Raw genomic sequence first — 23688 nt, 5'->3', positions numbered from 1 at the left:
AGGGAGGTGTGATGGCGTTTAGCACGCTTGAGCATGTCAAACACTGTCAGGGTAGTTTACCCTGTGTGTCTCACGCGTCCATTTGTCTTTTAGCTTCTTTTGACCATTTTTGTGTGTGGTTTTTTTGTGTGTGTAAAGGCTGTTGACACAAACTGACAGAGAGCAGTTGATGTTCATCTTTGAGGGGAAATAACCTTAGAAGGAGAAAGGGAGGGGTAGGGGGGTGTGGGGGTTTGGAAAGAGAGATGATGAGATTGGAGAGAGAGAGAGAGAGTGAGAGAGAGAAGAGAGAGATGTGGGTGCACTATTGAGCAAGAGAGTGGAGGAGGCAAAGTGGATGCAGTTGAATCGGAAGGAAAAAAGTCCGGGTGGATGTACTAGTACGGATGGATTTGGGGACGCCGCCACGGACGGAGCAACACATGGATGTACGCTGAACGTCGAGAGACACGGGACGAGAGAGCGAGCATCTGCATCCCCCTTGGAGAGGAGGAGAGAGAGAGAGAGGGAGAAGGAGAGCCGCAGTGAGCTGGGAAAATAGCGCCCGCTCCTCAACCGGCGGAGTTGACCGAGGAGAACCATGTGAGTGTGGATGTATTTTCAGTGTCTTGTCGAGCTACTCGTAGTGCTTCACGTAGCCCCGGACTTGATTTGTGTGTGTGTGTGTGTGTGTGTGTGTTGGTTGGGTGCGCGGCGTATTGGTATTCAGAGGACGGGGGGCTCCACCATCTCACTGCGCCTTTTCCCCGGGATGGGATCACAGAGCGGGGATTGTGCGAGGAAGTGGAGAGCCCCCCTCTGATGGGTGAGTGAGTGTCCGTCCTCTCTCTTCTGACTCCTCATCCTCATCCTCCTCTTCAGTCTGCTACTCTTTTCTGTCCGGAGACCCCCACCACCCCCCCAGCCCAGCATCAACCGGTGTTTTGGCTTCTGCTTCACCCCCCCACCTGTTTGCCTCCACCTCACGCTTATTTAGACTCGTCTTCTCAGTCCCGTGTTGTGTTGAATTCTTCTTTTCTTTGCCGATGTCGCCATCTAAAATGTCCCAAAGTCCTCTTTTCAGTCTTCAGGTGCTCTTCAAAAAAAGCCACCCACCCACATCCTCATGCGCATCCGTCCATATGTCAGTCTAGTCATGCCCTCGTTTCAGCGCCGATGTAATCTCCTCCATCCGTGCGTCCTCATGTTTTTTTGATGCCTTGATCTTCAAGTCCTTTCCTGGTGTATCCATTTACGTGTCCATCTTCATGCATCTACCCTTGTTTTCGCTCGCTTTTTCCATCCATGCTCGTGTAGGGAGCCGCACAATTAGCTCGTCGGCTGCCATTGACGGCGCTAGATGTCCAATTTGGGCTGAAACATAAGGATTCCCTGCAATTCCTGTCAGTTTAAAGGACATTCACTTAAAATGGGTTTGAATGGTGATCACAATTTTTGGAAAGCAAACCTCATCAATGCTGACTTTTACACTTAAAATGTGGATTTTGCTGCACATCTAACCAAGCACCCTCTCAACCAGTTTTCAGGCAACCTCTAGACAAAAGGTGACAAACGTAAGGCCCGGGGGCCAAATTTGGGCCGCTATTAGATTTGTCTGTCATAATGTGCGGTGAATTGGTGTTTCTCACTGTAATAGCAAAACTTTCGATTGGGGTTACTTAAAAATGTTGGGATCTAGGAAGTATTTTTTTGTTAACAATACCTCTTTTGAAGTCAATGGAATAGTTGTCGTTTGCTGTAATCATTATTGATTTTTTCTTTTCTTGCAAACTTTGGCACAAATGAACTATTGAAGTAGAGTTATCAGTATTATAGAAAAATGACTTGCGTTAAACTAGTTTATAAACTCAGTTTCTTGCTAAATTGCAAACATTCTAAATTGCTCCTTTTAAAAATATAACACCAGAACAAAAATGAGTTTAACGTCTCCTATTCCTCCCTCGCTAAGTGTATCATTCTTGGGTAAATGACATTTGTAGTCCTAATTTAAATGATCAGACATTTCAAAGTTCAATTTTACAATAACTGTTAAGATCACGTTCTTCAAAAATTGATTATTTTTCCTGTCAAAATGAATAACTTTAGTAGTTACTATATTCATTATTTTAAGGAATATTATTGTTTTCCAGAAGTGCTATCTATATCCCAAATATATCTTTTTTTTGACATTTTTGGATTGTTTTTATCATTTTTCACCCGATCGCACCCATATTGCCACGTTCCCTCTTTTCAGTTTTTATATATTGTCTTTTTTGCCCTACCTTAGCCATATAACAACTGTCCATCTCTTCTTATGTCTCCACATTTTTGCTGTCCTTCCAGAAACCCACCTTGAGGGATGGGCAAGACATGTTTCGCTTGAAATGTGATGCCCTAACCTCCCATTCCCAACCCTGACCCCCTCTCCACCCACCTCTCCATCAGCCCTACTTGTCTCATTCGCACCCTCCTTTTCTTTTCAAGTGTCATTCTCCTCTTTTCTCTCTCTGGACGCGCATTCAATCAGAAAACGTTGATGTTGCAAGTGAATGAATAGATGATCGAGCCTTCATCTATGACGATGTCACAGTACTGCTATTTCAAAGTGTGTGTGTGTGTGTGTGTCCATGTGTGTGTCCATCATTGGCATTTTGCACCTGAATCTCAGAGAGTAAGAGATGCTGCAAAAATGGCAAAGGTGTGTTCATCCTCAGCATGTGGGATTGGAAAGATTAACGTGTCTCGTCGCCTCGGGCGTGACAGCTGCGACACACACACTCATGCACATAGAAACACACAGTGAGCACACACGCTTGACTTTTTTTTTTTACCTTCTGTACTACAATTGGTGCCCACGTCCGTTTTTTTCCACACTGACAAAATTCCATGTTAATAGTAGCGGCAGAAGCTACGCTGAAAACTCGCCATGTAGAACTCCTGAAATGAGATTTTTTTTTTCCAGTCACTAACTCTGTAATTATCCATGGAAATTAGAGTTAATCTTTAAATCCACTCTTGAAATGCCACCTTAAGAATAAATAACCTTGTCGTGTTTTTGAGGAGTACCTTTTGGAAAGTTAATTTTAATCTGCAGTCACTGCGAAAGCATTTTATTTGAGTGAAAACACGCGTCTCAACTCCTCCAATGGCCGCTGGGCTTAGTCTCATCATCAATTCAACAATTCACAAGAAGGATTCTTCTTTTGTTTCTTTGAATAACAGTTGAGAACATGAATGGTTCTTTAGAATACAAAGATTGGTCACCCCTTTCTCTTTCTCTCTCTGCTATTTTACATATTCCTAAGCATGTGTAGTTGAGTACTGACATCTCATGTTTTAATTCTAAAGCATCGCAACTTTCTCCGTGCAATGACTCAAAAATCAAGGTCAGGGTGCTTCAATGCTCAACAAAAATGATCTTGTCTGTCTCCTTTTGTGAAATTGCTTCATTTTGAGAAGGACACGACTCGATGAAAGGCTATATTTTCATTCCACCTGGTGTCACTTTGAAATAAAATTTCTTGGGTTTCCCCCAGAAAACCTGCAAAGCCCAGTAAAGCTCACCTGTGGCCCACCATGTTTTTAGAAAATGACGACAAAAAAAATCGTTAGGACGATAAGACTTGGTGTTTCTCACTGTAATAGCAGTAATCACTTGTGTCATTATAAGCTTTATTTAACCTTATGAAGATGCAGAGTTAAAATGTATAATGCAAAACACAATGCAATTGCGTGCAATCGCAGAAGGCTGGGATGGATTTGTTCCCTTGTTGACCATAAGATGTCGCTATTTGGCCTTCAAACATGACGTTAAAGTATGCTTAATTTTTAGATTTTCTTATACAGTACTGTTTCGGTTCTTTAGTACATTTTTAAATAAATAGTAATATAAAAATGAGCACACTTCTATACGACATGATGTTTTTTTTTCTTTTCTCCCCCCAATTATAGGCAATTTAACTAAAAACACACGGGGTGTGTTCATTTTGGAAGCCAATTGAAGATCCCATTAATTAAAAAAATAAAATAAAATGCGTATCTCTTAGGGGTGGCCCAGCGGATGAGTGGTTAGAGCGTCGGCCTCACAGTGGGAGACTTGGGTTCAAATCCAGGTTGGTCCACCTGTGTGGCATTTGCATGTTCTCCCCAGGCCTGCGTGGGTTTTCTCCGCCTACTCCGGTTTCCACTCACATTCCAAATACATTAATGATAGGCTGATAGGACACTAAATTGCCCCTAGATATGAGTGTGAGCGTGAATGGTTGTTTCTCTCCTCGTGCTCTGCGATTGGCTGCCCAACAATTCAGGGTGTCCCCTGCCTCTGCCCTGAAATCAGCTGGGATAGGCTCCAGTACCCCCCTGCGACCCTAGAATGGATAAAGAGGTTCAGAAAATGAGATGAGATCTCTTTCACCACACAGACGGCAAGTCACAATTTGGTCTGCAAGAGCTTTTTCAGGACAAATATGGCCTTCAGGCTGCCTACCTCTGCTCCACACTTATGAGGGTCGTCCTATTTTCTTCAATGTTCCAATGAGAATATAACATTGCAGGGTCATGTAGTATACGTCCACACAACACGATTGATGGGAGTGCATATATCTGAATGGTCTCTACTCATTCTAAATGGACAATAGATCCTTTTCTACTCGTACCGTGTGGATTTCTTCTGGGGTTACAGTACTTGCTTGTGCCTCAGGATTGCTCGCGGACATTCAACAAGTACAAACTGTTGCATAGTAACAGGAGCGGAGGGAACCTGCTTGGGTGGGGGACTGAGAATTTTGACATCGACCGGCTAATTTTAGCTCTAAAAGCTCAAATGAATAAACGGAGGGCTGGAAAAAATATTGTTGCGTCAGCCAAGGCTGTCTCGGCTCACCATCTGTCATCGACTTGCATACCTGTCAGCTTCCCACTGTGACAATATGCTTTGGCAACCTCACAAAAGGGCCACATGATTTTTGACAGTACAAAGCGGGACAAAATAATAAAATAACAGCCACGTAAATGGAACTAATCAAGGTACTTAGAAGCATTTCATATTCGCACACAATCGTACTTGTCAAATATATCAACGGCCCCGTGGCAATTTTGAAAGAAGCATTAATTGGCCACAAGTTCTTGCCAGGAAAAAAAGCAAGTTAGTGGACAGACGAGGTGATAGTTTTCAAAAGCTAGTAAATGGGTATGTTTGAGTTGGACAGAAATACTGTCAAGTAGTTTTAGCTTAATCAAGAAACGATTTAAGGAAGAAGAAGCGTGATGGGGGTGAAGGTTGGGCTGACAAGGCCACGTCAGACAGGCTGACTGACACACATGATAAAGCAGAGTGACACAAAATGTCGGCGTGCTGACCTTTTGTACACGTGTCCATCCATCCTAGATGTGAAGGTGGACGTGAAAACGGAGGGCAGCAACCACGAGTGACCACTTGCACACTCCAAACAATGTTAAAAGTTTAGGGCCAATAAAGGCAGTTGTAAACAGAAACACACTTGTGGAGCGTGGAATATAAAATATCCCAGACCACCGTTACTCCTTCAATTTGTTTGCTCACCATGGCTAAGAAATCCTCAAGTTGGATGACACATTTCCCCATTTTTTTTAAGCCTAGCACTTTTTGTGTGTATTTGAAGAAATTCATACTTTAGTGGGAAAAAATCCACTACTACACTTTGGCCTTATCCCATGAGAGTTTGCCACAGCGAATCAGTTTCTTCCCACTTAACCCTGTCCTTTGCATCATCCAATGCAGCCACTTTCATGTCCTCGCTGCCTGATTACATTCACAGACCTTCTCCTAGGTCAGGGGTGGGCAATCTGGTCCTCGAGGCCCACTCTCAACATCCTTCTACTGATACAGTTCCTATCTCTCTCTCCTCTGGACATGTCCACACCATCCACGTCTAATATCTCTGACTTTCATTGTCTCATTTCTAATCCTATCCAACCTGGTCACTCCCAAGGAGAGGAGTTGATAAAAATTAGATTTTATAGCATCATAACTTGGATTGACATATGAAAAAAACGTGTGCGGTCGATTGGTTGCCGGTCTTTTGGTCCCCCCGACCGCGACAACGGGCGACCAAAAGATCGGCGACCAAAAGACCGACAAAACAAGGTAAAACAACATGGTCTACGCATCAATAAAAGCCAACAATGGCCATGAGCAGTTTCACTGAGCCGACGTGTGAGTGTATAAGAGTTTGTATGTACATGAGTTGTCCCTTTAGGAAGGTACGTCAGTCAGGGTCTTAACAAGTTCTCCAACAAACAAAAAAAGTCCGGGAAATTTTGAGCTTTTTTTAGCCTAATAATTACTAGGGCATTAAGTATGACTAAATAGTAATTCGCAGTTTGTATTTAGGGAATTTGAGCAACGATTTAAATGGTAATTATCACTTACCTTTCAGGCGACCAAAAGACCGGCAACCAATCGACCGTGTACCGAAAAAAATACATGCAAAAGGATATTTCCACGACAACACCATGATACTTTCCACCTATCCACTGCGCAGAACAACCAACCAACTGATTTTAAAGTAGTAGACTGTAATATGATAGATAAGTCAAGGCAAGATGAGTTCATCAATGACATCATTAACATGTTTGAGCAAATAACCATGTCTTTTGCACCATCGAAAGGTTTCTAGGAAGAAATAATTCAATGGTGCCACTGTCTGTTTGTTCAAAGGACTTGTGAAACTCATTTTAATGATTCATGGAAAATTGGAGTCAATACTCCACTGTGTGGAATATTGACTCTGGCAGCTAATACACTTAATATGTTGAAAGCGTCTCAAAAGTGTCCATCAATATTTTTTTAAAGCTCTTTTCATAAATGTACTACATTGGTTACTGTCCAACCCAGAGGTGCCCCATATTTTTATCGTGTTCTAAGAACATTGTTTAGGGTTAATCACAAAATATGGTAAAATCCTTGTGTTAGGTTTATTAGTCTCACATCTATTATATATTTGCTAGCAATGAATAATCAATGAGAAGGTCGCTCCTCTATCCAGCTGGACTTATCAAAGTTGACTTCTCAAACGGATCCGGGAGGACTCCAAATTGTTTTACGGTCGCAAGCAAGGTTGTTTTGACTTGGACTCCGCCCCAGGTGGCGATACCGCTCGCCCTCCGAAGGGACGTGTAATTGTTTTGATTGCTGACCTTAATTGTTTTGAATAGATGCTTGCTTGTTTGTCAACTCTTATGAAAATAAATGGGCAGGAGAGGATTGGATTCCTTAGAATGATCGAGGTTGAGGACGAGTCATGATCGATTCTCTCTTGCAAGAAAAGCTGGATATGCGTCGGAAGTCTTTCTTATCTTAAGGTGTATCTGGAAATACCTATTGGTGAACCTATCACCTTGTTCTGAAATGCTTTGGGATTTCCCCATAATGTAGGTGACAACCTGTGGAGGAAAACAAAACTTGAATTTCTCAGAAAGTCACCTTCAAGTCATGTACCTCATTCAATATCCTGTCACACTGCTTTATAGCCAATGAAGTCATCATTTTCTATGTATGAAAATAGTCATAACTTCTCTTCTATCCCTGTGGAAGCCGCTAACAACCTCCCAGGGGCTGCAAACACTGCTTTTTGTCATACGAACAGGTGAAAAGAATCTGAATAAGTGTTCTAACCTTTAATATACTTCTCCATATGTCCTTTTCCTGTAGGTGTGAAGGTGTACATGGAGGGCAACAGTTGTGGTCACCCCCGGGCGACGGCTCTCTAAACTAGTAGTCAGGAAGGCCCCTCGGAGGAGTCCGTCATCCGGCCGAAGCCATCGACCCGTTGAGCAGATAATTTGGCTTGTCAGGGATCATCACAGAGCAAATAAGCTGCAGTGATGCCCCAGCGAGGCGACGGAGCCTTCGGACATGTCCGGAACCATCCCCCGGATATCCTACTGAGATTGCCACAATTGCCCGCGGACCCCTTCTTCCACATCGAGTAATTGAAAATCCCCCGTCTCCTCCAAACGAGCCCCGATTCGCATGTCAAGGCAAGAGGAGATCTCATTTTAAGGAACAATTTTATCCTACTTTTTTCCTTCCTTCCTCCTTTTTGGACTACCCTGTAGTTCCTTTTTTTTGTTCGGCGAGATAAAGCACAGTGCAATTCTTTTTCTCGGTGATGGAGTAGACTGTCCGCGATAGATAACGAGCAGGTAAAAAAAACAGAGAAGAGAATTACCAAAGGTGTTAAAAAACAAACAGGGAAAGAAACAAACACTTGTTTGGAAGTGCAATGGATCGTGTTAAAAAGGGTGCGGTTTAGAGACCTGCCAGCAGGAAAATGACTGGGTAAACAGGCAGAAGCGAGAAGACGGACAGACAGGCGAGGCATGCGACTCATTGTCATTCCGAGCGTGTGAGAGGGGAGAGAAGACAGCGGGGAAAAAAAAAGGACAGCAAAGAGGGGAGGGGAGAGGCGACGGCGGCCCTGTTGTTTTTGCAGCAGGCCTGCCCGCGCTAATAGAACAGGTGGAAAACAGGAAGGAAGGGAGAGCAGGTGTGCCAAACCCTCCTCTTCGTCTGCTCGCCATTTACACTTTCGTGCCCCCCTCAGTCAGCCGGAGAGGTGATTGCTTTTTCTCGCCGAAGAAGCCCCCGCTCTCTGGTGTCACGACCCGAGCGAAAGAAAAACAGACCTTGCTATCGATCCGCGCCGAAGGGATTATTTTTGTTTCCATCGCACAATAAACACGGAAATCCCCCAGATTCCTTCACCGTGTCCTAAGCAGAGTCTTCTACCACCTGCCCAAGCAGCAGCAGCTAATAAGTGACACATCGTGCCCCCCCCTTGGTTCCCCCAAGGCCGAGCCTCTTGGCTGAAGTGATCCAAAGTCTGTGGGTTGTCAGATCTCGGTGCCAGATCTCCCCCCTTTTTCTCCTGCTGCAGCGCTCCTGATTACCATCTTCATTCCTTCTGTAAGTAACAACCTTCTGATTCCCTTTGTCTGTGTTATTTCTGCTCTCGTGTTGTTTTTTGGCAGCTGGGTTTGCTTTCCAGGGCTCCGGGCAATGTTAGCGTGCATTTTGTGTACTAAGAATGTGCGAATATGCGTGTGTATCTGGTATCCGAGTTGTCATTGGGGACCCAACATGTTTAAGTCACCTCTGTTGTTTGTTTATTCAGAAAATGCATTGGGTTGGGCAGAAAAGGGTTTGAGGGGAGAGAGAGAAGCAGAGTGAAGTAGTCCTATAAATAAATGGTTGAATATATATATGCTACCTCGCTGTAAGTAGCCTTGCAACTACCTTTTACTGAAGAGAGGAGAACCCAGTGTGATAGGAGGAGGTATAATAGATGTAATTATGGTGCGACACATAAGGTACTGTTCTTTCATCAGTATTAACGGACTGCAGCTCAGCTATGTTGATCATTCGAAAACTTTGCTTTAAGGAAGAAAAAATCGGTCTAGAAAAAAACGAGAGGGCTTGCTGTCCAACTATGTGACATGTTCACTTATTGAGATTTCCCGGTCGATCTCTTTGTGATTAATAAGTGTCAAAGTCTGATAGTTCCCTAACCTAACAGGTGGAAAAGGTAAGTGTCCTGCGATGTACTTATTTTGGCATTTTTTTTATATTATTTGCTATTGTGTATGGAAGTCTAAGATCAGATAGAGGGGCTCTAACATTGGTTACTCTGTTAAGCTTGATTGCTTTATTGGATTGGATAACTTTATTCATCCCGTATTCGGGAAATTTCATTGTGACAGTAGCGAGAAAAGGCATAGTTATAAGTTAGACAGTACAGTCAAAGGCCGCAGGACAACAAAGCAAAAGCAAAAAGCACAAAGTACAAAGCAAATTAAAGTCAATGGGATCATTAAGAATCACCAAATCATTACGACAGAAAAGCAGCAAAAACACAAAACGAGCTACGAGTTTCGGTAGCAAAAACGGATAGACTCAAAAAGACGTAAAGTTGGACAAAAACTGGAACCACACACAGGAAGTCTTCCACGAGATGGGGAACTTCTGCAGACTGTGACCGAGGTAGAGAATATGCAGACTCACTCTTCCAAGCTTATCCGCACATATATATGTGATAATCAAAAGACAAATCCAAAAGTGATTAGTTCATGGCTTTCTGTTAGAGTAAACTTACTGTATAAAAACATTCGGGATAAGCCTGGTCCATTTTTTTGGAGAGACCTCAAAACCAGTCCCAATGCTAAGGAACTCTGGGCTCCCAAATTCCTATTTATTCAAGCCACACGATTTAAAAAGAAAAAAAGATCATTGGCATGGATTGGATTCTGGAGCCAAAACAGCTGGCTTAAGCTTCAGACTACCGTCAGCTAAATTGGCTGCTCATTGCAAAACAGAATGTAACTCGCCATTAAACACTCTGCATAACATGATTAAGAGCATTCGTAAGACTTGGACTTGTTTGACAACTTTCATTCTTGCCTCCATCACCTAGCCCTTAAAGGGAACATCATTTGCAGTGGACTAGAAGGCCTGTTATTTGTTTTATGTTTAAATAATGTATATGAATCCTACCCAGAGGTACAGTACGTACATCAAAATTAAGTGGCATTAAAGTTGTAGTATTGGTTACTTACTGTGAGTGGCAGCTTGAGTACAGACGTGATATTGGTGCAATACTTGGTTATGATAGGTTATGACAGCATCTTTTGGTAAATTTAATAAATGTTCAATATGAGTGAATGGCATAAAAAGAACATGAACAAAATGATGTAAACTTTTAACTCACATGTGTCAAAGTGGCGGCCCGGGGGCCAAATCTGGCCCGCCGCATCATTTTGTGTGGCCCGGGAAAGTATATCATGAGTGCCGACTTTCTGTTTTAGGATCAAATTAAAATGAAGAGTATAGATGTATATTAAATTTCCCGATTTTCCCCCTTTTAAATCAATAATTGTAATTTTTGAACTATTTTTTTTCTGTGTTTTTAGTTCAAAAATCATTTTGTAAAATCAAAAAACATACATAAAAAGCTAAAATAAACATTGTTTTTGATCTATAAAAAAACTGAATATTCAGGGCTTTTAATCCAGTTCTTTTAATCCATTCATTAAAAAAAATCTAAATATTATATCTAAAATGGTCCAGCCCACATGAAATCGAGTTGACGTTAAAGCGGCCCGCGAACCAACCCAAGTCTGACACCCTTGTTTTAACTAGTATCAAAAGAATGGAATATTTATTAGTTTTTAGGTGGGTGTGTGATGTCATAATCTTTTCTACTTTGTATTCTTCCCCAACGCGATCATTATTTATTAGAATAGTAAACTTAAAAAGAACCGTAAAACCAAAGAGGCTCCTTCTATAAGCGCAATGAATTTTCAACCATCTGTTTTCTTTCTGCTTATTGGGCGCAATAATTAACCTTAAGCCTTCTTATTGGTCTTGAGGTTAATATAGACTAATTAATGACATTTTTATTTTGCTTCTCGGTGCATTTTTTCCCTCTTTTTTTCTTTGGCGCTTCTGTCACAAGAATGGAGGATAAACCAGCTAATGAGAACGATTCCCTATTTTCTGACTCGTACTTTGCCGCCTCCATTTCACGCCCAAGAGCCCCGCGTATCGTTTCCACCTCCCTTCGTCTCCGGTCGAATCTGATGTGAGCCTCCCGTAACATTACGTTGCCAAATCTATCTCCTGAGACACATGCACATCTTTATACACTGTCACAGTCGCATAACCCCCCCTTCCTTCTCCCCCTGCCACCGTACCCGGGAGACGCTCAATCAAGATAGTCCCGTCAACCAGACCAATGAGCTGCGAATAACGCCATTACGCCGGCTTTCGGCTCAGAGCGTCACAGTGGCGGAAAGGTTGGGAGGGAGAGAGAGAAAAAAAGATGCAGTGTGTGAGTGTGTGTGTGTGTGTGTGTTGTGTACTGTATTAGAGAGGCCCTAGAGCAGCGAAAGACCTTCCATCCATGGGATCACTGCGATGGCTTTAGAAAAGGCCTCGCTTTGTTCACACTGATGGTCAGCCCTTCACAAGTGAGATTACCAAATAATACGATTACTGCAGCTGCACATTGATAACACCGTGCTACCGCTACACCCGCAGATTTGCTATGGCATAAAGGGATGCGAAGGGCAGCGTGTGTTTTTTGGCGTTAAAAGGCACGATTGGCTTGCCAGTATGGTTGAGAAATCAAGTGGTGAGAAGAGCTGGTGTCAAGTGGCTACTGGCAATAAAAAAAGCATGGACATGTTGTGTATGTTATGTATTTGCCTTCTTTATGCCCATTTTATGTATCGTGGTGCAATTCGGTTTGGTGAGATCAAATGATGAATCATGTTCTAAACTGAATGGATTTCTTTAGTAGTAATGTTTAATGTTGTGTGTCCATAAACTCTCCCGTGGCCGGACGTTTGGTCGCCCGGACGTTTGGTCGCCCGGACGTTTGGTCGCCCCGGTGAATATAATTTTGAGAGCTGGTTTCAACAGTAGATATTTAGATATTAAACTCTCTCTCATGAATATAATTTTGAGAGCTGGTTTCAACAGTAAATTCTGTCATGTTGTCAAACGTCCGGGCGACCAAACGTCCGGGCGACCAAACGTCCGGGCAACCAAACGTCCGGGCAACCAAACGTCCGGGCGACCAAACGTCCGAGTACCAAACTCTCCTTACCGTTTATTACAAATGCAATTGAGGGGATGTTAAAATTTGTTTAGTTGTATTCAGCGATATATATTTTTTTCATTTGGTCATTTTCCGTATTGTTTATCAGTCAGCCAATTGCTGGGCAAAGGACAACCATTCACACTCATATCTAGGGTCAATTTAGAGCGTTCAACCATGCATGTTTATGGCATGTGGGAGGACAAGGGAGTACCCGGTAAAAATCCACACAAGCCCATGGAGAACCTGCAAATTCCACACAGGCGGACCAACCTGGGATCGAACCCAGGATTCCGAAACTATAAAGCCGATGTGCTAACCACTCTTTCTCTGGGCTGTCTTAATTTTAATTGTATTTTTTTTACCTCATTTATCATACTTGGGGGATATTATTTGCACAAAGCACTCATTTTTTTGCCCTCCAGCATGTTTACCGCAAACTCTTTTAGTTTTAGTTCACCATTAGGCTCAAGTGGCTTTTAAGAGGTGCACTTTCCAAACATAATCACAAGTTGTTGAGTACGACTCGTGCACTATTGAATGCCGTAGTTTTAACCGTGTGGCAGCATTACCGATGGACGTTGTAGAACGAGAGGGGTTGTCTTACACGATTGATGTTTTCATTAGATGTTCTTGGTCGCTCACTCCTCCTTTTATCTAATCCTGTCCCTGTCTCCATCAATTTCTTTTGCACGGATTGACGAACATAATGCGTATCTCTTCAAGACTTAGTTTTGTAGTTTCGCTGAGTCTGCCTTTCTGATGCTATTGTTTAAAGAAAAAAACATTAAACACATTGCGCCTTCTCTTGAGCATTAGCCATTTTTTATGGATTCATTCAATAGAACCTCACAATTGCAATTTGATTAAATATAATAAAGACTAAGTACATTAGAAAAAGTTGGAATCAAATCTTCTATCAATTGGCTGTGTAATACCATTTTTAAATGGCAAGGAGTATTATTACGACTTATTCCCACACTCAGAAATCCAACTCAAATTATTTTTCATATTTCACTTTGAGGCAGCAAAGATTTATCACTGTAAAGTATGCCTATCATCAAGTGGCATATATTATATTTCTTATAAAATAGTGATTGAATTGTAAAAATTAATGCCTGGCCATTTTTCTCCTCCATCCCTGGTTTTGTCAGGTCTGATTTAAAAGGGACAACTAACATCTTTATGATGAAACTCCCCCACAAAATGTCATTCCTCTGATGTGAAATATTGGAAAAAGTGTAAATAAAAGCGGCCGCCTTGTGCAGACAGACATTTTATCGATGCAGATATCAATTTAGACATTCAAATGCGAGTATCGTGGAGTCCCTATCCTTCCACATGACCTCAATAACATCCACCTGTTTTTTAGTTTATCGGTGCTTGCGTGCATTGCTACATCTCACGTCACAAAATAACATATTATTTTCTTTGTTTAAACTCAATTTTTCGATATTTTAAGCAACTGTCTGGCACACAAATCTCGTATAAACTAGATAGTCTGTCTCTTTAACCCTGTTACTTTGTCTCTATGCATTAGTAAGGTCAGAGCGGATATTTGAAATAATACATTTGTGCATTCATTTACGCAGGTTTTGAATCCTGCCTAGCAACAAACATTGATATAGATGATATGAGCTTTTTTTGTTGATTTATGCGGCAGCTGCGCTTCTGAAGTAGTTGTCATTTATATTTCAGGTGCTGTATAAGATGATGAATATAGAGTGATTTGCGCATTTTTTTGCAATTTACAACTTTGCTCTTGAGGAGGAACCTGGGTTTGAAAAAGTATTGTCCTGGTATGTTGTCTTACCTAGTAAATGGTTGGTGCATGTGTGTGTGTGTGTGCTTTCGTGTGTTTTTTTCTGTATGAAAATGGCACCGCATCCATCTTGCAGTCTAGTATGCTTCACAAATGCTTTGACCTTGCTGTCTAGTGAAAAGCGGAAACCTACAGTATTTGATGAATGTTCCTCTGGCATGTCGGGAGAAGTGAGGGTGAAAAGAACGGTCCGCAGAATAAAGCCTGTGGAATCTCGTGGAGCTAATTATTGAGGGTCGGTCCCCGGCTCGAGCCCCCTTCATTGAAAGGTGAAGGGTCTTGTGGTCACCTCTCCAGCAGGAGAAAACACGTTTGCTTGCTGAGTTGAAGATGAGTGGTTTGGTAAAATGGAAGAGATACATTTGTGAGGTTAATAGTAAATGTAACAACAAAGGCAGCAGTCGATTGGGAACAAAAAGGGCATACCGTGAAAGAGTGATGTTTTTTATTGTTTACGTCCAAGTGTGAAATCAAACAATCAATTGTATGTTTATTTATCTGCCATTTTGTAAAGCTATATTTCCTGATCTTTAGAGTATTTTTATGAAACTAATTTCCTTGATTTATCTTGGGGTGGGTAGCTTCGATGACACCGTGACCTTTTCCCCCCTCAAAAACCTACGATAGATGGCCTATCTATCTTGACTATTGTTTTAGCATATATATTTTATATATAAAATTTCATATGGTCCAGTACCACTAGAAGAGCTTGCTGAATCCTTTCCTTCCGTACGTGATGATACGATTGCTTCACGGTTAGTTTGTTGAAGCTCTTTACGATGATTTTTAGCATTTTAATCTCACTGACAGCTTCTCCCAACATCCGTCAACTTTCTAGTCCGCATCCCAGGGTGCATTTAGTTCGGCTCCATCTCCATAAAGATCACCCAGGCGGCTTTTGGGAGTTGTCAAGCTAAGGCAAGCGGCATATTTGAGCTTCCTCGCTCCCCCTTCAATCCTCAGGTGCTTGACCAGCTTGCACTAAAGCTCGGCTCATCCTTGCCTAATGGAGCGCAAAATATAGCCCTATTTGCTTAGCTGTTTGTCCACTCCTGCTTGCTTTTTAGCCCCTCAGGGTACTGGGGAAGATGAAGCTAGTGTATGTGTTTTAGTGACCAGGGTGCTGTGGAGGGGCACGAGGACTTCAATGAACACTTTTTTAAAACATTCTCCCGGCTGAGCTGTTTGCTCCCTCGTAAAGCCAAGGCCGCGAATGGCCGTTCGGTTAATGGACTCATTAAGATCGAATGGTAAGAAGATAAAAACAATGCGTGAGGCGTGTGCCGGATGTGATCGTTTTTGCCTTTGGGCGCATTGTTACGTCAGGCGTGTTGTGTGTCCACGTTTAACACGATGCCCGCCACAACTTGACGGTGCCCTCGTTTGACGCCATTGCGTTCCCAGACGGGTCCGAGGCATCCTGACCAGAGTGTGATGTGAGGTCAACTCTGAAAATGCGATGAGGCCAGAAAAAGGCATTCTGGGTATCCTCATGTTTTTTTTAACGATCACTCAAGTACGTGTGAATTTCTCGTAGCTGTCCAGAGGCTTGTTTGCTTGTTGTTGGAGGGTTCACCTGCTTTGCCGGACCACCACCGAATGGCTATTTGCATTAAAACACAATGTGGTACAAGAATAGCACTGGCAATGCTGCCAAAGTTGAGGGAAAAAAGGCCTACACTTATTAAAAAAATGTCACATTTGGGTCAGATTTATTTGATTTATGACACAGGTGTCAAAGTGCCGGCCCGGGGGCCAAATCTGGCCCGCTGCATCATTTTGTGCGGCCCGAGAAAGTAAATCATGAGTGCCGACTTTCTATTTTAGGATCAAATTCAAATGATGATAGATGTACATTACATTTCCTGATTTTCCCCTTTTAAAAATCAGTCATTGCAATTTTTAATCCATTTTTTTTCTTTTGTGGTTTTAGTTCAAAAAGCATTTTGTAAAATCTAAAAATAAATATGCAAATATTTTCCGTTTTCCACTTTAATATTGAACATAACTTAATTTTTTTTTAAATTTCCATTTGAAATGAAAAACAATTTTCCAATACTAAGAAAAAAATGCTTAAATAAGCATTGTTTTAGATATATAAAAACAGACTATTTAGGGCTTTTGATCTACCGTAATTACTCGAATATAACGCGCACTCGAAAATAACACGCATGTATAACTTTGGGCCAAAAAAATCTGGAAAAACGCAGTACTCGAATATAGTGCGCACCTAAAATTTCCCGCTGACGAAAATCAGAAATCTTACCTTTTTTTCTTCGTTTCACGATTGTTTTGTTCAAACAAATTTATTCATTAGAATCCTTCAAATGAAAAGTTCCTCTCTCTCTTTGTCTGTCCTCTCATACATCTCTTCGTTGAGAATCCTATCAACGTCCACGCTTCCTTCATCCACTTCCTCTTCCTCCCACAACACATCATCCGATTGGCTTTACGAGATGACGTAAAATCCGTGCGTCAAAGTGAGTTTGACAATGCTTTTTTCGATCGAAAATTTGTAATTTATTTTAGTTATTGATTATAACACTGAACTGAGAGAGGGTGAACTGAGACGGGTACGAGGCTAGAGGGGGGCAGTGGTGGTCTCGGCTTTACGAGATGACGTAAAATCCGTGCGTCGGCTTCACGAGATGACGTAAAATCCGTGCGTCAAAGTGAGTTTGACAATGCTTTTTTCGATCGAAAATTTGTAATTTATTTTATTCAATTCAATTTCAATTCAATTTATTTGGCAAGAAAAAGCACCAGGCTAAGGGCCATGTAACAAGACAGAAAAAAAAAAAAAATTTAAAAAAAAAAAAATAAATAAAAAAAAAAAAAAAATTAGTTTTTGATTATAACACGCACCCCCAACTATTGGAATTAATTATTTTGCAAAAACCTGCGTGTTATATTCGAGTAATTACGGTAGTTATTTTAATTCAATTAAAAAATAAAAATCTAAATATTAGATCTAAAATGGTCCGGCCCAGATGAAATGGCGTTGACCTTAATGTGGCCCGCGAACCAACCCGAGTTTGACACCCTTGATTTATGAGATGATGATCAGAAACTAATAATAGATGTATGCAAAGCGAGGCTGGGCAACAATTACGACTTTTAATTTCGATCCACAGTCTGAGTTGATTTAAAGGGGCTGCAGTTAGATTTAAAAGCATTTTGACAAATATTTTACAGTTGCTCTTCCTAAGTACGATAAAGATATCATTTTTTCTCCGGGTAAAAGTTTTTTTTTTAATTTTGTAGATCTGGTCATGATTTAATAATAGAATACACTATCATGACTATGTTGTGTTAAAAGGAGATGGTACAGAATTTGGAAAATATCAGGCTTTTAATCCAGTCTTGTTTGAAAAATAATATTTGAATACATGTTGATTCATTTTTTTGTTACTCTTTGTTAACCCTCAAATGGATGCATAATATATGAACCAATCTAAAGCCTTTGAATAGAATCCAATTGTCATTTTCATAAAATTGGTGCTTTCCACCCCTGTACTCTGAACTCGAATACGTCCGATAGCCATCTATTTTGTTCACTAGCAAAAACAGGGCTGACATGGCTCACCAAGGTGAAAGAGCATACCTTTTTGAATCCACTCAGCGTTCTAGAGTATGCAAAGCATAGCGCTATAAAATGGCGTCTCAGCAGGGGGAAGTAATAACGCAATCAGGGATCAAACCTCACGCCCCTACGGCAATGTTCCAATTGAAGGAGAAGCCGGAAAGCTGACTCTTTGATCAGATATGACCGCACTCTTTGCACTGCGTGACATTTTGAAATTGATTTGGAATTGAAAGCCACGCATAGTGCATATAAGCGCTCTCTATATCGCAGCTGCTGCGAGATTTTAAATGCCATTCTTCAATTTCTAACTTGAGAATTGGTGCTGAGGACAACTTTTGAAAAAAAATGGTCTCTTCATATTATAGCTTTTAGCCAATGAAAGTGGATTTAAAATGCAACCCATGTGATAAACAGGGGTTTACTGTATTCATGTTTAAACACGCTACATAAATCGTCTCTTGAGTGTTATTTTGCATGCCTGTTTTAAGTCTTCCGGCGCCCCTAGTTAAGTTGACGATGTATGTTTTATCAGGGTTTGAATTAGAATGTTTTTTTTTTATGACACCATGAATGCATGCATGCGTGTGTGTGTGTGTGTGTGTGTGTGTGTGTGTGTGTGACTCAATTTATCTCCATTGGGACTCAGTGGAGGCAAATAGATTCGATTTGGATAGACTGGAATCGTGTGTCGTTTGGAAAATTACAGTAAATCATGACTCAACAAGGCGAAATGAAACTTAGATTTAATAACACTGGTCAGAGTTATGACCATCTCTGCTCATGGAGGCACTCAATGACTTTTACTGGTATCGTAGAATCAAAAATTGATTAAATGAAAGCGCTTCCACTCGATGGTGTGTTCACCAATACAGAAAAATGGAGATATATTTATTTCCAATGTTTTTCATGTAACCGAGAGCTAACGCATAAATATTACCTCAGGTTTTGGTCTAGTCCAGAAGTGTTTGCAGCCGGTATTGATATTTGTATTATTGCAAAATGGCTTGTTAAAAGTGAGTGATTCATGCTGCTGTTTTGGCAATCATAAAAATAACACTGAGTGTGAAAATGGGGCTAAATCAATCCGTTTTTATTTTAAGCAAATTTGTAACATTGAATCGTGTTTATAGATTTTCATTATGTGCAGTGATCATGAACGAGGATTATTAAGCTATTTCTGAATTCAGTAGTGCTCCAAATAAAATGAAAATTTTAAAGTAGAAAAGGGGAACATAACATGGTAAATTGACTTGAATTGCTTTGACACAAATAAGGCTTTTGGAGTGTCTGCCCATTCATCAAGTGTGAAATTAAACAACTAAGTAAAGCTTTGGTTAGTCACCTACTTTTGATAATGTGGCTGTGAAGGAGTTGTTGTGCATTTTTATCAGAGTACGAGAAAATAGTGGGTTTGTTTCACATGTCAAACAAAATGGGGTTCACATTTAGACATAAAAATAAATGAATAAATAAATGAAAGCACAAGCACTATGGCCAGAATTTCCTACCTTCTGTGTTCTTGTTATGTAATTGAATAACCTAATCAACTACCTACTAACCTACCCATCTACTATCTAACAACCAACCCTCCGACAGATCAGTGTTGATTTTGGAAAATCTTGTCATTCTGGACAAAAGTACTTTTAAGTCTTATTTTGTTCATTTTTAAAATATTAGTCTTCGGTTAGTTTTTGTCAATGAAGATCCAAACAGTCGACAAATACAAATATAAGTTTGTATCTTTAAAGAAAATACAAATCTGAATTTTAGTCAAAAGAAACAAATTCATATGATTTTTTTAAAAACAAAAAATGTAGAAAATACATTAAAATGATAGCTGATAATTCTCTGACAACTTACCTTTGATTAAATATCAGCTTCATTGTTATTGCATGAACAAATTAGTCAGCGATTGTTAATTTGAACAAATATGATTGCAGAAAACTTTAAAAAAACAGACCTTATGACTTCTTTTGTTCATTTTATACTTGATGATCTTGAATCAGTTTTGGACCGCTCACCAAGGACAGACAAAAGTCTAATTAAATTTTTGACCCGTATCTGGTTTCACATTTTTAAGTACATTTCTAAAAGGTATTTTGTCAGGGCTCGAGCTTTGCATATAAAAGTTACAGACTTATCTGTATTTTAACTAAATATACCATTCTCAATACTGTAATTGCACAGCTTCTAACACATTACTTCAGACTTTTATTGCAGCTGTGATATTGACAATAAAAGCGCACCAGCGTAAACCTTTGTCCTCACAGGATGGTGATGAAAACAGCCACCTGAGAATTATTGTGTCATACTTGAATAAATAAGATGGTGTTAAGTCAATTTAATTTGAGATAAGTCACTCCGGCTCATACAGCAGCTGCCATTGCAGTACCTAATAGCTTGATATGCTTCTTTTCTCTCCTGTTTTTCTTCATTCTTCTCTCACAAATGGTGTGTGAGTGTGTGTGTGTGATATGTATTTTTGCTGCCAAATTGCATCACGCTCTTTTGTGTTTTTGCCTCACATTGCTCGCAGTTTTCAGTATTTTTGGGAGCATGAGTCAAGATGCTGCAACGTGCTCTGTCAATCACTGATATTAACGGCTGAGTCACATTCACTGCGGTCGCCTCTGTCCAAATGGCCACAAAGCATCGGACTACCAGCCTTTTTCAGGCCATTTGAAAGTGGACTGCACTAAAAATTAGTCACGCAATCTGGACCTTCCTGACCCAAGCACCAAAGGGGAGCGGGCCTTTTCTGTGGAACTGAAATTGCGGATTTCTCATGGACAACTTACCCATTGACTAAATAAATGGTCAACCTACCTTACAGACAACCGTGTGCGGTCGATTGGTTACCGTCTTTTGGTTGCCGTCTTTTGGTTGCGGTCTTTTGGTCGCCCGTTGTTGCGGTCGGGGCGACCAAAAGACCGACGACCAAAAGACTGGCGACAAAACAAGGTAAAACAACACAGTCTACGCATCAATAAAAGCCAACAATGGCCCTGAGCAGTTTCACTGAGCCGACGTGTGAGTGTATGAGTTTGTATGTACATGCGTTGTCCCTTTAAGAAGCTACATCAGTCAGGGTCTTAACAAGTTCTCCAACAAAAAACACTAAAAGTCTGGGAAATTTGGAGCTTTTCTTTAGCCTAATAATTACTAGGGCATTAAGTATGACTAAATAGTAATTCGCAGTTTGTATTTAGGCAATTTGAGCAATGATTTAAATGGTAATTATCAATAACCTTCCGGGCGACCAAAAGACCGGCGACCAAAAGATCGGCGACCAATCGACCATGTACCCAGACAACGCAGAGTAAAAATGAAATTTATCTGCGTCCCTTTTGACTTTTATAATAGTGAGAATAATGTTTAAAATACTAAAAATGACAATTTTGGGGTGTCAGTCATACCCACTCGAGCACATGCGCATGAGATTGAGTATTAATGATACTTAATGATACTCTGATCTTATTGGCAACAATCGGACTGACATTGATTCTTTTTTGCTACAAATACTGGCTTATATTTTTGATAGTTTCTATTCTTACAAAATAAATTCAGTATTTTTTTTGTTCAATTCATTAAACAAAGATTCTTTCCAATGGGATGCACGATAAAATTGTTGTTTGTCCCTTTTTAAAGCTTTCTAAAAACTGGCAGCCAATCTACCTGTTTACTTAAATTAAATACTGACTAAACCTTTCTAAAACCTGGTCACTTTACTTAATGTACCGACTGTTCCAATCTCTATTTTGACTGCCAACACTCAGTCTTTGAGGCACACAAAACCAGTAAGTAGAAAATATATTGTCCCTTAATACTTCAAGTGTTTGCTTTAGTTTAAGTGGCTCTCTCGACTGTCTGGCGACAACCAGAGGCTTTGTGTGTTGCCTTTTCATGCGTGGCATGTTTGCATGTATTCTTAACGGAATTGGTGTTGCTTTTCCAAACACCTGTGTCACGATAAGTGAGCTTTGGAAGATACTTTATATTGCTGCTGAATTACAGGTGTCAAGAAAACCTGTGACTTTTATCGTGTCGGCTCTGTGTCCTAGTCACATCGATTGATGTCTTTCACACGAGGTCTTGCTGAGTGGTGAGGATCATTGCAGGCTTTTGATCTAGACCGAGACCTGCTGCCCTCTGCTGAGCCGTGCAGGCCGAATTGGACCGATTAGTTCCCGAGGTTTGGGCTGTCCTCTCCGAAAAAAATAAAAGTCGTCGTTGCTAATACAATATAAGACGGCACATTCTCTTGGTCTTATCTCGAGAGCTGTTAAGCATCTGGCATTAGCCAGCAAATTGGGTATTAGGCGTAGATTGTTGGTATTACATAGCAGGTGCTGCATCACTTCACTTCATTATGTTAAAAGCTCCAAATAACCGATTCGCACTTCTTACATTCAGAGGAAACAAGCAGTAGTAATTATTACCTCATAAAGGTAACACGCAAACACATGCATATTTTAACACCCAAGGGCACATCGGAATTCATTTAGTGTTGTCGTTTTTTTTTCCTTTTCTTTTTTCAAAAACCTCTGCAGTTGAGTAAGCCCACTTTTCACCCTTCATTTAACTCTGCTTTCGTTCTGTATGTGGATCACTAAATGCCTTTTGCGCTGCGGCTGCTGTACAGTTGATGCTTACTTGTGCTTTGCTTCATTGTTTTTTTTAATAGAAACAAAATGGATCTGGAATGTAATGTCTCTAGCCACTGAAACTGTGTAGTAATCATTTGTTTTTTCAGAAGCTATGAAATGTGTTCTATGAACTTTTTCCTAAAACCAGAGCACAAATTACAAGTTGGATATCTTCGGCACTTCAATTTTTTATTGACTTAATCTAGTTAACTACACTTAGGGTTGACCACCTGATCTACATACTAATAGAGCGAGCAATTGACCGTGACTGGACGTTTGGTCGCCCGGACGTTTGGTCGCCCGGGTGAAATATAATTTTGAGAGCTGGTTTCAACAGTAGATATTTAGATATTAAACTCTCTCTCTCATGAATATAATTTTGAGAGCTGGTTTCAACAGTAGATATTTAGATATTAAACTCTCTCTCTCTCTCATGAATATAATTTTGAGAGCTGGTTTCAACAGTAGATATTTAGATATTAAACTCTCTCATGAATATAATTTTGAGAGCTGGTTTCAACAGTAGATATTTAGATATTGAACTCTCTCTCTCTCATGAATATAATTTTGAGAGCTGGTTTCAACAGTAGATATTTAGATATTAAACTCTCTCTCATGAATATAATTTTGAGAGCTGGTTTCAACAGTAAACTCTGTCATGTTGTCAAACGTCCGGGCGATCAAACGTCCGGGCGACCAAACGTCCGGGCGACCAAACGTCCGGGCGACCAAACGTCCGGGCGACCAAATGTCCGGCGACCAAACGTCCGAGTACCGCAATTGACCTAACCTACCTGGCCTGACTAATGCTTGACCTACCCTAATTCAGTCTAGGTGAATGTAAATCTATGTAATCATAGTACTTTTTCTTTTGTTGTTGTTGAAATCTCACATTCAAATCAATCCCAGTTTCCACATCTATCTCCTCCCAAGGATTGAGATTTTTCAGGTTATCTTTCAATGCAATTATTTTTGAAATGCTTTGAAGCTTGACGAGATAGATTTGTGATCCTTCAC

General features: G+C 40.6%; 1 protein-coding gene across 6 annotated transcripts in view; it reads left to right on the top strand.

Moving 5' to 3' along the window:
• The window catches only part of grik5 (glutamate receptor, ionotropic, kainate 5), a 146945-nt gene that overhangs the window by 11453 nt on the left and 111804 nt on the right, over nucleotides 1-23688 (top strand). For 4 of the 6 annotated variants that reach the window (XR_013299850.1, XR_013299851.1, XM_077597718.1 and 1 more), the window contains exon 2: nucleotides 7670-8926. The gene's annotated coding sequence lies outside the window, so the exon portion shown is untranslated. Of the gene's footprint in view, nucleotides 1-298; nucleotides 583-658; nucleotides 806-7669; nucleotides 8927-23688 lie in introns of those variants that run through there. The other 2 variants (XM_077597716.1, XM_077597717.1) reach the window with 2 other exon arrangements.

This window comes from Stigmatopora argus, chromosome 4 (assembly GCF_051989625.1).
Source record: "Stigmatopora argus isolate UIUO_Sarg chromosome 4, RoL_Sarg_1.0, whole genome shotgun sequence".
Taxonomy (NCBI): domain Eukaryota; kingdom Metazoa; phylum Chordata; class Actinopteri; order Syngnathiformes; family Syngnathidae; genus Stigmatopora; species Stigmatopora argus.
Note: the sequence above shows the minus strand (reverse complement) of the source record. Positions and strands in the feature narration are given on the sequence as shown.